The 11,480-nt window shown below is 38.6% G+C and overlaps 1 long non-coding RNA gene across 1 annotated transcript; it reads right to left on the reverse strand.

The window, feature by feature from the left end:
* Window positions 1-3,815: 3,815 nt before the first annotated feature.
* LOC115286562 lies at window positions 3,816-11,193 on the reverse strand. Its single transcript, XR_003906131.1, has 3 exons — window positions 10,945-11,193; window positions 10,631-10,834; window positions 3,816-3,840 (listed from the first exon to the last, which is right to left on the reverse strand). It is a non-coding gene; the product is annotated as an uncharacterized LOC115286562 (long non-coding RNA).
* Window positions 11,194-11,480: the final 287 nt, after the last annotated feature.

Consider the following 11,480-nt stretch of genomic DNA (forward strand, 5'->3'; position numbering starts at 1 on the left):
AGAATATTATAGCCTAGGGTTTTGCTTCTTTTCCTGGGGCATATAGTGACTGCTAATAAAGTTGAAAGCCTCAAAAAATTATAGGATCACAGGGGTAAATAATGAGATGTCCAAGGAACACAGACCTTGAAAAGAAGGTTAATAAGCTAATGAACCTCGCTCTGATGACACACTGAAAATGAGAATTTAAAATGATACTCGTAAATAGAGGGGTAATGTTGATAATGAGAAAAGAAGAAGGCCAAATATTACATTTAAAAGAATCCAATTAAAATACCGAGTAAGAAAATTGTAATGGTTGGTGCACCTGGGCAGCTCCATCGATTAAGCATCTGACTGTGGCTGCTTGGGATTCTGTGTCTTCCTCTCTCTCTGCTCCTCCCCCACTGATGCAATCTCTCTCTCTCTTTCTCTCAAAAATAAACAAACATTAAAAACTTTAAAAAGGAAAATTTTAATAGCTGAAGGAAGAGAATTGATACATGGGTGAAGAACAGACTTCACAAAGTAATGGTTTGTAGTTCCTTCCCCAGGAGTCATCAGAGATAAATATGAAATCCAAGCTAATTAATAGAAAAAGAGAAAAATTGGCTTAAAAACTAAGCCCAGAAGACAAAAGTAAAAGAAATGGAGGAAAAGGTAATGATGATGATTTCATATTGATAGGGTTTGTAGGCATCACAGGGTAAATAATGGAAAAACCCCAGAACATTCTTGACATCCTAGTGAAATTAAGGTAGATCAAATGACAAATGGAGATTCCTGAAAGATTCTGTGAGTAAGAATCAGATTTATATCAGATATCTCAAGAGCAAAAATGGCAGTGAGATGAGGCTTGAATGTTATTTTTAATATATTCAATCAGGGGAATATTTAAAAATTTTTATCAGTAAAGATAAAACAAAGTTAAGAAATATCATAAGAGGACATAATAAGGAACAACAAGATCAAGACAGGACTTGATGCTATGAACCTAAGTTTATAGACTTGAAATGTATAAAATGACAACTTGCAAAGGTGAGGAGTGAATGAACAGGCTAATAATTGTTGTTGCATAATTGAACATACATCTTTGAGAAAGTAGCAGGTCAATTAGAATAAGGTCAATTTATTAAAAGCTCTAACCAAATTAATAAATTACAGATATGCATAATATATGTGTGGATGGAGAGATACCACCAAAAATAAATATTTTGAATTCATAGGTAATACAAAATTACCAGATGTAGGCTACAAATGAAGGCTCATAAATTTCAAAGATGGAAAGCCATGTAGACTAAGCTCTTTGGCCCCAGTGCAATACAATTTGGAAATCAGGAATAAAAGAGCTACTTCAACATTCTATTTTAGATATTTAAATAAGACACTAAAGAGATTTCGAAAAGTATGAAGAATATTATGAGCTGTTATATGCTAATATATTTGAAAACTTAGATAAAATGGCAAGTTCCTACAAAACGATGAAATGTCAAAAAATGTCAGTGAAACAGAGAGCATGAGCCATTCAGGAAGTGTCAAAACAATTAGAGCAATCAGCAAGGGATTACCCAATAACTCTTACAAACTTCCAAAGAATAGCTATTTATTAACTTAAAAAGTTTTTCCAGGAAATAGGAACACAGAATAAAGCTCGTTTTCCAAGTTCATTTTATGAAGTGAGAGAGTAATCTTTATTCATATATGTTTATATATATTCATATTCATATTTATGTATTCTAAAAAGCCATTGGAGGTGTATGTGGCCAATATACTACTGATTCAAAGTTGACTGAAAGATGAGGATAAAAAGCTCACAAACATAACCATGCATTGAGAGCAGATGTGATAGATGCCGGCCCTGGCATGCCAGCCCAGTCACAAAGCTGTTAAGAATATAAGCCCACTACGTGGAGCAAAGTGGATTTGGATCCCTCTCATTCATTATGTAAATGTGAAATTCCGAGTGCTTACAAATCTTAAACACGATAAAGCTAAAGGAAGAAAAGAAAAATATCGCTGGGTCCTGGAGTAAAGGCAGAGGAAAGAGAGAATATTCCAGACCTCCAAACCAAGAATTGTAAGGAAATAAAAAAGAATCAATGGATTTTATTACATAAAAAGTCAAAAATTCATTAAAGAAAGAAAACGGAGACAATACTAACCAACACATGGCAGATTGCAAGAAGACATTTGCAACAAGTGAAACTGATGAAGGATTAATATCAAATATAGAAGAACTGCTACAAATCAACAAGGACACAGGGAAACCAAAAAACCAAGCAAAAACTCTAGAAGTATATGAGGTATCCACCTTCAGCAATAGTAAATGGAGATTTTACTAATATTAGAATATACCTTTGAGGTTTGAATCGCACCAAACATTGGTTTGGATGGGCGTGTGAGTGGGTGTGTGTCTGGACGTGGGCAGTGTCGATAAAGCTACTATGGCTGATCTGCGGTAGCAGCATCGTATATGTAAGCACCTTATGACCCCAGAACCCCATTCCAAAGGTTCATAAAAATTGAAGGTAATTATTTTTATTTTTTGTTTATTTATTTATTTTGAGAGAGAGAGAAAAAGCACAAGTTGGGGAGAGGCTGAGAGAGAGGAGAGAGATAGAATCCAATGTGGGGCTCCAACTCATGAACTGTGAGATCATGACCTGAGCCAAAGTTAGACTCTAATCAACTGAGCCGCCCAGGTGCCTCTGAAGCTAATTTTTTTCAGCATTTTTTCTGGTAGCTATTGTGAACATCTTATCTGTCTATCTCTAAATAAATAAAATATGATGGCTACATTTACCGTAACAACGTTACAGAGCAATAAACTGTGTACACACAACAGCATGAAGACGACATAAAGTAACAGCATGAAGACAACATAAAGTTACAGGATTACACACACACACACACACACACACACACACACACGTGCACGCACACACACACACACACACATCACATCCATAGCACAATACCATATGAGTAACCTAAAACCACATAGAAAAGGACCACTGTATTTTCATAAGGTATATACATATCCAAAGATGTGTGACAAACACATTAGATTAGGTGCCTACGTGGGGGAGTAGAACAGGACCCAGGATAAGCAATAGCAAAAAACATACAGAAAGGAATGAGCTTTTCCACAAACTGATGAGAATTATATGCCATAAACTGGAATTTATACTGTCAACTCTAAAGTTGAGGCCAAAAAAAAAAAAAGAAGAAAATGCATGGCAAGAGGATGTTCCAGTTACTCGTGCTCAACATGTGTGTTTCTCTATAGTTTAGGAGATTGGAAATTTGAAGGGGTTGGTTAACTCCATGTTTCTTATGCTTTTTGTTTGGTCAGTCTATCTCAGTTCTTTTTTGAGCAGAAGAGTTTCTCTCTCTCTCTCTTTCTCTCTCTCTCTCCCTCTCCCTCTTCTTCTCCCTCTTCCTCTCTCTTTTTAACAGAGAGAAGAGAGAGAACCTTAAGCAGGCTCCACACCTGGCATGGAGCCCAATGCAGACATGATCTCACAACCCTGAGATCATGACCTGAGCCAAGATTAAGAATCGATCACTTAACTGATTCAATCACCCAGACACCCCGAGTTTATTTCTTGATGTGCATTTTGTTTGTAGTCCTCAGGCAAAAATCTTCAAGTGCTTTAATAAATACGTGCTTTTTCATTAGTATCTGATTGATGTTGGTTTATCAATTTCTTGTGTTTAGCTCCTTGCTCCATCTAGGATACTGTTTTAAGAGTGTATCCTTAGTTGACATGAAAATACACACAAACAATAAACATTGATCACCCTTTGGGAACTCACCTGGAAAAGGATCCCAGCACACCGTTTTGCTGTGATGACACACTAGGGGACAAACACAGCAAAATGAGTTCTAGTAAAGCAATCCAAAAGGACACTGTGTGGTCATTAAAATGATGGAAATAATTTTAACAATATGGAGACTGTAAATTTGACATATAGTATTTGTAGTAAAGACAAGTTTGAAAGAAACTGTAAAACACTTTGCTGGTGATTTGTTCATTGCATGGGAAGATTAGTGTTGGCGGGAGCAGACTCAGTCATACTCCCATCTCCACAACCCTCCAGTTCTGCAGTGTGCTCTACTGAATTTCAGCTGCAAGTAGTGTATCTTTGTGCCTGAAGGGTGTTCCCTTGGAGAGGAAGAAACTGCCCTGTTAATGTGTTCAATGAGCCAAAGAATTGATACCTCCTGGAGACAGCTCTCAAAAGACACACTGGGAGTAGGTATGTAAGAGCAATAGGAAAAACAATACAATATACAGATCACTTTATAACAAAGGAATCACATTGGTGTGATTACTGGTTCTCTGGAAATGCCTATAACATGACTTTCTGACTTGCTTGGACTTTACTTATACCTGAGCCCCATTAAGGTGGGCTAATCACTTCTTAGTAGTGTGGTAGAAAAACTAAGATGAAAAGATCCACCTTATTACCTCAAAAAAGGAAAACATGAAAATATACATCATAAAAAAGACTTCATTGTGGATATCCTCCCTGCCTGCACAAAGACCAACTATTTTCTTAGAGTACGGCTAGGACATGTATCTTGGACTAACCAAATATCTGGTGCCAAGACGTTAAGACAAAGGGAACCTAAGATCTCCTTAACTTTTACTTTGGTATCTCATTTATTAAAACTATTTAGTGTTCTAAAATTTCTTGTGTTCATACTGAACATTCAAGTTAGGTAAGCCAGCTCCTTTCTCCATGGAAAAGTTGTGTTTAAAGCCTAATTGACCTGAAGCAATACTTGATGTTCTTTCAGAAGAGCTTCATTTAAACCAATTGGACAACAGCACTGTAGTCTCTCATCCAATGGTTGCAGTCTCTGAATCTCCCATAAACTCACTTTTTGGTAACTTTTGCCCATTGTGACGCCAGAACTACCATGAAGTGGGGCGCTGCACTGACTGAGCCACCCAGGCACCCCTCCAGGCAAGGGTTCTATTGACAGAATACTTAGCTAAGCAACTAAATCAAAGAGTCTTCTTTGGAAACTGCGCAGTAGTCTTCATAATAAATCTTGGCAAACCAAGTCACACTAAAAAACAAAAGTCACAACAACAACAAAACAACCCACATATTCCCATGCTCACCCACATGCACATACAGGTAAAACACAAGAGGTATGAATTTAATATAAGAAAAGACACTTTTAATTCATCCAATTAAAAATAATTCATGCCAGGGGCACCTGGGTGACTCAGTCAGTTAAGAATATGACTCTTGATTTCAGCTCAGGTCATGATCTCATGGTTCATGGGATCAAGCCCCATGCTGGGCTCTGCACTGACAGTGTTGAGCCTGCTTGGGATTCTTTCACTCCCTCTCTCTATCCCCCTCCTCTGCTCATGTGTGCTTGCCCTCTCATTCTCTCTCTCTCTCGTTCTCAAAATAAATAAACATTTACAAGTAATCATTCCATTGAATAAAACAATCTCCAGTTTATTATTTTAATTAAAAGAAATTCTAATCAAAATATCTCTCTGACATTTAGAAAATTATTTTCAAATTTATCTGTAAGAGAAAGCCCTTATATCCTTATCAGAAAACCCTTATCAGGGTAGCTGATATCTTTCTTTTTAAAGGGTCGTGGAATTAGCTTTGCCCTGTTTGGAAGGGACCCAGATATGTTAGAATATGAGTGGCTTCTTACCTTCCAGACTCAAGCCATTTGAGGATTTCTTTCAGTTCTTTTAAGGAGGCACGTTCAGCCTACACCAGAACTGTGGACAGGGTATTATTTCTTCTGTAAAATTGTTTTTCTGCCCACATCTCCATGCAAGATTTCTTTAAAAAATTTTTTTAATGTTTATTTATTTTTGAGAGACAGAGAGAGCACAAGCAGGGGAGGGTCAGAGAGAGAGGGAGACACAGAATCTGAAGCAGGCTGCAGGCTCCGAGCCATCAGCACAGAACCTGATGTAGGGCTTGACCTCATGAACTGTGAGATCATGACTTGAGCTGAAGTGGGGTGTTGCACCCAGGCGCCCCTCCATGCAAGGTTTCTATTTAATCTTTACCCATTTCCCAAACCGAGGCTATTCTCCATGGTTTTCCATAAATATTTTAGTAAGAATTTATTTAATATTTGTTTCTCTTACTGTAATAGAAGCTCTGTGAGAATATAATTTTGTCTATTTTTTTCTCATTATTCTATTCTCAGTACCTAACATTAGGGGTCTCCAATAAAGAGTCTCAATTTAGAACCCAAATAATGAAATCAAAAATTTATGACTGGATAATGAGTTAATTGCCTAAAAATATTACATAGGGTACTCAATCTTACACAACTCCAAAACAAAGGCAAAATGCCCTAAAGTTTTTAATGTAAAATGGAATTACAAAATACTCTAGCAATATATCTGTAACTGGGTTGATTAGAGAGAACTTTTCAAAACATAACACCAAAATAGAAGTCATATGGAAAATATTAATAGTTTTAATTGCATAAAACTTAAGTGAGTCTGAATAACAAAAAAATGTTAAAAAATACTAAAAATCAATGCTGAGAAGTATGTGTAAACATGCCTCTGTCAACAAATAAGAAAAAGAAAGCATTCCATAAGGAGATGATTTTAAAAAAGAAATAAGTGCATGTATCTACAGTTAGTAAACATATAGAAACACAGTAATTGAAAATAAAGAAATGTAAGTGGTACAGCATTGCCATTTTTTCCCTGGGATACAGGAAGAAAACATCATAGAAATAGTGCAGAACAAGGCACTCATCTATACTTCCATGTACAAGTGAAAAAATTTATAACTTGAAATATGTCTACTTATTGGTAGTGCATTATCACATTATTTGTAATAATACATTGGAAATAAATTATGCCCAATAAATGAAGTTTTTAAAAATATATTATAGGGCATCCAACAAAGGAATAAAACATGAAGGGTGATGTCACCAGGAATTGTTATTAAATGGAGAAAGGTATTTCTGTACATGTGTGAATCCTGCCACATAGAAGGTTTAAAATTATTAATGAATAACTAATTATTAAATTATATATTATATTATATATTATAACAATATTTCATATTATATTATATATTATAATAATAATTCAGTATTCCTGGCAGCTGTATATATGTATCTATATGCATATTTATTTATGCTCATAGACATTGAAAAGGTTGTATTTTTAGCATAAACATAATAATGGTGGTTATGGGTTCATTAGAATGATTTATTTTTATTTTAATTTTTCTAATATTTCTTCAGTAAGCCTGTTTTACCCTAAATAAAAATGACCTTTAATTGAGAGGTATTTGGAATAACTGCCCAAATGTTTCCTCGTGTGTCCAGCCCAAACCAGAGATTCAGGAAAGTTTACAACATGAGAGAGATGGAACAAAAAACATTAAAATTCTGTTTTTCTTTTTCATTGTCTGATCCAGCCTGCTTTGTTCTTCATTTATTATCTTGAAAATGAGAAACAATTTCTTTCAGATGCCTTAGTTTTTGTTCCCTCATTTTTTTTTTATTATAAGGAAAACACAGGCGGATGTGTCCATTCTTATGGAAAGTCTCGTTCTCAGAGGACTTTATGTTCCCTGCATTCTTGTCACTCTGCATGTCATTATTTATGAACGTGCTTTTCTTCTACAGGGCTGTAAACTTGATGAGAAGTGTGTTCTGACTAATTTCCCTAATGTAGCCCCACAGTGTTGAAAGTACATATATAGATTCTTAATATATTTGAGGCAGTAAATAAACTTTTCCTTTAAATATATATAAATATTTTTAATATGAGGCCTGAAATGGAAAATGGATGTGCCTGTTTTTTACACTCATGTCCCCTCCTTTCTCTATTAGAACCATTTTCAGGTGTTTTCCTGTGTCTTAGGGACCGCATCTTCAGTGGCTAAGGCAGAGAGGGGACTATGGCTACACGTCTGGGTTCCATGGTAGGAAGCTCATAATTTTGTCAGCTAGCCAACCCCATTTATTGGACGGGCCACAGTGTTAAAATCTTCTTTCTAATAGGTGGACCGACATGTTGTTTCTGCATCCAGCCATCGATTTCAGCTCTTGTGCCTCAGAGAAATGGGGAAACGTGGCCTCTGTGGTCTCTATGGTAGCTTTACATCTGAAAAGAGGCGCTTCTCTACTGGACTAAATGGCTTTGGGTCCTCAGAGCAGCAGTTTTCTGGTTTTTAGCCCAAGCTCTTCCTGAATGTTCTGCTGGTTTATGGTGGCCTCCATGATGTCCTCAATTCAAGTGGCCCTTTATAGAAAACAGTGAGACTGCCATCACCTTTGTTTTGGAAAGTATATCCCCATCATAGTCATGTGACAGCTTTGCCTTTATTTTATTTAGCAAGTATGAGCCACAATCATGTTACACAGATCTCATGGTCCTTTGCTCCATTTTCTTGATGCCCGTTTATGTTGTGTGTGTCCTCCAGCCCTGAGAGTCAGTACCACTGACTACGTAGTTAACAATTCCAAGGGTTTTTCATTCATTTTATTTTTTTCACTCAAGCTATTATAAATGAGCAGTGGTGATACACCTTGGAAGTTAAGGGTCTGGAATGCCTGGGTGGCTCAGTTGGTTAAACGTTTGGCTGACTTTAGCCCAGGTCATGATCTCAGGGTTTGTGAATTCAAGTCCCACATCTGGAGCTGGGCTGATAGCATGGAGTCTGCTTAGCATCCTCTCTCTCCCTCTCTCTCTATATGCTCTCTATCCCTCTCAAAATAAGTAAAAATAAACTAAGAAAAAAAGAAGATTAAGTGTCAATACTAGTTACAGGCATCAACCTGAGATACTAGCTGTGTGTGGCCACGAGATCAACATTTGTGGGATTCAGATTACAGCTGTTCCATAAATTACCTCACTTAGCTTCCTCAATCACTCTGTAAGGAAGTTTCTTTTGTTTTCTGAATGTTACACTTCAGGAACATAAGTTCTTAAATTCTGGCTAAAAGATGTTCCCCCCCCTTCACATTCTGCCTGAATCCTTGGGGGGGGAAAAACATGAGAAACTTTACTGCCCTGTGATTTACTCTCTTAATCATCTGACCCAAAGAAGGAAGAGTTCCTAATCTGAATGGGCAGATCCTGAGACACAGGGCCACATACTAGTCTCTTGTAGATGGACCTCATAAGAGAAGCCAATGGCGAAAGCTGACCTTCACGTTCACTTCTGGCCTTCTGTGTTTCCCTCCTTGTGTTCCTTGGCTTCTGCAAAAAGGAAACTTCGGGGAGCCTGTGCCTGGAGTGCCCAGCTAAATGTGTACTTCCTGCTCTAGACTCTCCACCCGCTGGAGCCAAGACACCTGCGGAGCCTGTCCCAGCGCCATTTACCTGGGAGACAGTTGCTTACATCTAGCTCTTGTAGATCTGAGAAAAAGAAAATAAAAGCCTTACATACATTCCTGAAGCTAAGCTCTGAGGACTGTGGGGGCAGAGGGGATGCTTGAGGGGGACAGAGCCACCAGAGTTGTCCCATGGTAGCCATCATGCTCTGACCCAGCCACTAAGAGAAAGTGGTTATGTTTGTTAGATTGTTTTTTCAGTTTCCATTTGGCTATCGTGCCCATGTCTAGGCAAATATAATTTCCCCCATATGAAACTGGGGAAAGAAAGAGTGAGAGGCAGAATTCATGCAGCAAAAGTCCTGCTTTATATATTTTTAAAAAATTTTTAAAAAATGTTCTTTAATTTATTTTTTGAGAAAGAGACACACAGCATGAGCAGGGGAGGGTCAGAGAGAGAAGGAGAAACAGAATCCAAAGACAGGCACCAGGCTCTGAGCAAGCTCTCAGCACAGAGCCTGAAGTGGGGCTCAAACCCATAAACCATGAGATCATGACCTGAGCCAAAGCCAAATGCTCAACCGACTGAGCCACCCAAGTGCCCTGCTTTATATTCTTAATATTAATTAACCCTATACTACCCTGACTCCTACCTGCCCTGGGCTTGTGAGCACAAGGGTGACTAACTGATTCGTGTAACAAGAAACCTTCGGTACCCTCTTGGAAACCATTGTCAGCTTGAAATAACCAGAAGGACAATGTTCATGGTTGGTAGAGACCCTCCTAGTCCTCCTTAGGATGCAGATATGCAGCATGAGTGCCAGCCAGATGTCCCTCTGCCACACTCCAAACTTGTTTTTCTCCCCTTTGTAATGTGACATGCCTTTCTTCCTCTCTGTCCCTTTTGTGTTTTCCTCCCTGTGTTTCGATCCTATGTATTCTCTCAGGCTGGATGGCAGAAACTGTCCCCATGTGGTCATCTCTCCATCCTCTCCTCAAGCCACAGTGGCCCTCTGTTAAATGATGGTGTCTCCATGCCTTTTATATTACATTGTATTTCTTTTTTAAAAAAATTTTTAATGGTTTATTTATTTTTGAGAGAGAGAGACACAGCACGATCAGGGGAGGGTCAGAGAGACGGGGAGACATAGAATCTGAAGCAGGCTCCAGGTTCTGAGCTGTCAGACAGAGCCCAATTCAGGGCTTGTACCCACAAACTTTGAGATCATGAAGTCAGATGCTCAACCAACGGAGCCACCCAGGCACCCCTATATTGTATGTCTTATTGGAGCAGAAACCAATATTGAGCCCATTCCTGAGGGCTGGAGGTGAGCAGCTCACCTGGTAAAATGGGGGTGAATACAGGAGTGATGTCTCTGATGCTGGGGTTGAGATGCCTCTTCCATGGGGGCTTAGAGAGTTTGTGATATCACGTCCTGTTGTTTGTCCACTCTGTCTCTGCAATGAGGCTATGGATTCCTTCACTCTTCCTTCCTGTATTCACTCAACACGTACTCTTTAGAGCTTACCTCCTGTGCTAGAGAGCTGTAAGTAAATCCCAAGGTAAAAAGAAACAAAATAGACAAAAGAGTAAGATGACCTCATGGTCAGTACCCACAGGTCACCCCCAACAACCCAGACAAGAAAACACGTACTGTATAGTGACTGCCCACAGGCTCAACTAATGCCCGTGAAACCTTGGAAGAGATGCACTGTGCCTGGCCCAGACTGGAAAAGATCACTTCAAATCGAGTCCTGAAAGATTAGCCAATCATCAAAAGCAAAAGGAACGCTGGGAGTGAAGGACAAGAGTCTCTCATGCCTGCAGACGAAGCTGTGGCAATGCGGTCTTCCTGGCGGAGATGCACAAGCAGGCTTGGAAAGCTGGGAGAGTTGAGAGCACCTGGAGAGGAGGGCGTGAGGAGTGTGGACTTCAAAAGAGATGCTGGATCCAGTTATTTATTTTGGCATATGCTTTATGACTCCACAAAGGGTCGCTTTTCTGTCTACTCCCCCACTCCCTCCCTCTGTCTGTCTGTCTGTCTATCTATCTATGCATCCATCCATCCATGTATTATCTCTCTATCTACCTACCTATCCATCCATCTATCATCTATCTCTGTGCTCTCATTTTCTAACAAACAAATGCACAAAGAACAAACTAGATATTTCAAAGCCAGCTCCCAAATGT

The sequence above is a fragment of the Suricata suricatta genome, chromosome 3 (assembly GCF_006229205.1).
Source record: "Suricata suricatta isolate VVHF042 chromosome 3, meerkat_22Aug2017_6uvM2_HiC, whole genome shotgun sequence".
Classification (NCBI taxonomy): domain Eukaryota; kingdom Metazoa; phylum Chordata; class Mammalia; order Carnivora; family Herpestidae; genus Suricata; species Suricata suricatta.